The sequence below is a fragment of the Micropterus salmoides genome, unplaced genomic scaffold, assembly GCF_014851395.1.
Source record: "Micropterus salmoides isolate LMB-PRFRI ecotype aquatic unplaced genomic scaffold, ASM1485139v1 Ms_hic_scaffold_12, whole genome shotgun sequence".
NCBI classification, from domain to species: domain Eukaryota; kingdom Metazoa; phylum Chordata; class Actinopteri; order Centrarchiformes; family Centrarchidae; genus Micropterus; species Micropterus salmoides.
Window position 1 is genome coordinate 26624526 of NW_024040263.1, and position 3898 is coordinate 26628423.

Below are 3898 nucleotides of genomic sequence, written 5' to 3' on the forward strand. Positions count from 1 at the left end.
AATAGACAACAGGTGGAAATTATAGGCAATTAGCAAGACACCCCCAATAAAGGAGTGGTTATGCAGGTGGTGACCACAGTCCACTTCTCAGTTCCTATGCTTCCTGGCTGATGTTTTGGTCACTTTTGAATGCTGGCAATGCTTTCACTCTAGTGGTAGCATGAGATGGAGTCTACAACCCACACAAGTGGCTCAGGTAGTGCAGCTCATCCAGGATGGCACATCAATGCAAGCTGTGGCAAGAAGGTTTGCTGTGTCTGTCAGCGTAGTGTCCAGAGCATGGAGGCGCTACCAGGAGACAGGCCAGTACATCAGGAGACGTGGAGGAGGCCGTAGGAGGGCAACAACCCAGCAGCAGGACCGCTACCTCCGCCTTTGTGCAAGGAGGAGCAGGAGGAGCAGGAGGAGCACTGCCAGAGCCCTGCAAAATGACCTACAGCAGGCCACAAATGTGCATGTGTCTGCTCAAACGGTCAGAAACAGACTCCATAAGGGTGGTATGAGGGCCCGACGTCCACAGGTGGGGTTTGTGCTTACAGCCCAACACCGTGCAGGATGTTTGGCATTTGCCAGAAAACACCAAGATTGGCAAATTCGCCACTGGCGCCCTGTGCTCTTCACAGATGAAAGCAGGTTCACACTGACCACATGTGACAGACATGGCAGAGTCTGGAGACGCCGTGGAGAACGTTCTGCTGCCTGCAACATCCTCCAGCATCCTCCTACTGGCGGTGGGTCAGTAATGGTGTGGGGTGGCATTTCTTTGGGGGGCCGCACAGCCCTCCATGTGCTTGCCAGAGGTAGCCTGACTGCCATTAGGTACCGAGATGAGATCCTCAGACCCCTTGTGAGACCATATGCTGGTGCGGTTGGCCCTGGGTTCCTCCTAATGCAAGACAATGCTAGACCTCATGTGGCTGGAGTGTGTCAGCAGTTCCTGCAAGAGGAAAGCATTGATGCTATGGACCGGCCCGCCCGTTCCCCAGACCTGAATCCAATTGAGCCCATCTGGGACATCATGTCTCGCTCCATCCACCAACGCCACGTTGCACCACAGACTGTCCAGGAGTTGGCTTTAGTCTAGGTCTGGGAGGAGAGCCCTCAGGAGACCATCCGCCACCTCATCAGGAGCATGCCCAGGCGTTGTAGGGAGTTCATACACGCACACTACTGAGCCTCATTTTGACTTGTTTTAAGGACATTACATCAAAGTTGGATCGGCCTGTAGTGTGGTTTTCTACTTTGATTTTGAGTGTGACTCCAAATCCAGGACTCCATGGGTTGATAAATTTGATTTCCATTGATAATTTTTGTGTGATTTTGTTGTCAGCACATTCAACTATGTAAAGAAAAGAGTATTTAATGAGATTATTTCATTCATTCAGATCTAGGATGTGTTATTTTAGTGTTCCCTGTATTTTTTTGAGCAGTATAATAAAGAGTGGTATATAGAGAAGTATATAAATATATGTATATAAAATAATATAAGGAGTGTGGATATGTACAATATTTACATAGTTAAAGGAATTGTTATGATACAGTATTTACATAATTAAGGAATTGTTATGGTGTACAGTAATACCAAATAGTAGCAGCAGAGTATTGCACTATATTTTAAGCAGGTGTTATTGCACAAAACAGATAATATTGTCCAGTTTAAAACTAAGTGTCCATGTGTCAGACACTTAGAGGGCGGAGTTATAAAGTTTGATGGCCACAGGCAGGAATGACATCCTGTGGTGCATTTTGGGGGAATAAGTCTTGCACTGAAAGTGCTCCTGGGTTTGAGCAGCAAGTCATGGAGTGGGTGGGAGACATTGCCCAAGATGACATGTAGTTTGGACACCATCCTCCTCTCTGACACCACCGACAGAGAGTCCAGCTCCACCCCCACAACGTCACTGGCCTTGCGGATCAGTTTGTTGAGTCTGTTAGCATCCGCTAACCTCAGCCTGCTGCCCCAGCATGCAACAGCAAACAGGATCGCACTGGCCACCACAGACTCATAAAACATCCTCAGCATCGTCCTGCAGATGTTAAAGGCCCTCAGCCTCCTCAGAAAATAGAGACGGCTGTAGAGGGCTTGAGTGTTCTTGGCCCAGTCCAGTTTATTGTCCAAGTGCATTCCCAGGTATTTGTAATCCTCCACAATGTCCACAGGGACCCCCTGGATGGAAACAGGGGTCACTGGTGCCTTGGCTCTCCTTATATCCACAACCAGCTCCTTAGTCTTTGTTACGTTGAGCTGTAGATGTTTCTGCTCACACCATGTGACAAAGTCCCCCACCACAGCTCTGCACTCAGCCTCATCACCCTTGCTGATACATCCAACCACAGCAGAATCATCAGAAAACTTCTGAAGATGGCAGGACTCCATGTGGTAGTTGAAGTCCGTGGTGTACATGGTGAAGAGGAAGGGAGAGAGGACAGTCACCTGCGGGGCCCCGGTGTTGCTGACCACGCTGTCTGACACACAGTGTTCAACAATACAGTAGTCAACAATCCAGGACACAAGGGGGGCATCCACCTGCATCACTGTCAGCTTCTCACCCAGCAGGGCCGGCCGAATGGTGTTGAAAGCACTGGAGAAGTCAAAAAACATGACCCTCACAGTGCTCGCCGGCTTGTCCAGGTGGGCGTAGGTGCGGTTGAGCAGGAAGATGATGTTGTCCTCAACTCCCAGTCGGGGCTGGTAGGCGAACTGGAGGGGGTCCTGGAAGGGGTCCAGGAGAGGGCTGACCATGAGCCACAGCTGTTCCAGAACCAGTCTCTCCAGGGTCTTCATGATGTGGGAGGAGTCGTCAGGCTGGAGAGAGCTGTTGACCTGAGAGCCGGAGGAGAGGGGAGTAGGGATCTCTCAGGAGGAGGGCGAGGGACAGTGATGAGGAGGAGGGGGGAGTAGTGGGGTTGGAGGTGAGGCAGCAGCTGAGTTAGTGGGGGGATGGGTAGGAGCCATAGCAGCAACTCTGTTAAGGAACAGATTAAGTTTGTTGGCCCTGTCCAAGCTGCCTTCAGCTCTTCTGCTGCCAGTCGGTCTGAAGCCAGTGATGTTCCTCATGTTGTTCTGCTGGAGTTTAAGCTCCAGCTTCCTCCTGTACTTCTCCTTAGCCTCCCTGATCTTCACCTTCAGGTCCCCCTGAATGGCCTTCACCTCCTCCCTGTTCCCGTCACTGAAAGCCCTCCTCTTTGCATTCAGGATGTTCTTGATGTCCTTTGTTATCCACGGTTTGTTGTTTGGGTAACACTGAACAGTCTTTGTTGGGACAGTGCAGTCCACACAGAAGTTTATGTAGTCTGTGATACACTCAGTAAGCCCATCTATGTCCTCTCCATGCGGCTCACAGAGTGCATCCCAATCTGTTACCTCAAAACATCCCTTAAGTGTCTCATAGGCCTGTCTGTTATATTTTATAACATGCCCTTCCTGTGCTCTTCTTCTATCCCCTTACAATTATATTGTATTGATTACACATTTTTTGTTAACTCACTTCTTTCCCTAGGTATTTACCCCATTGATGCGATATGTGCTATGAGCTCTTACTAGTATTTATTGCTGCTCTTACTAGTATGTATTGTCAGTTGTAGATCTAGTGCTGTATTTGATGCTTTGTTGATGCTTGTTGTTTGTTTCTCAAATGTAAGTCGCTTTGGATAAAAGCGTCTGCCAAATGAGTAAATGTAAATGTAATTTTGTTCAGTTAAGTTTCTCACGCACACACACACAGTGGCACAGGTCTCTGAGAGTACACTTGACATGACAGTCTAGAGGCAAAAACCTGCCATTCATTTCCTTAAGACAAACAGAGTAGCTGCTGCGCCAATAGGAGGACAGACAACGATGACTCTGGATAATCTTATCACAATCAGAGGGAAGTGAATAGACAACTACCTGTCAGGA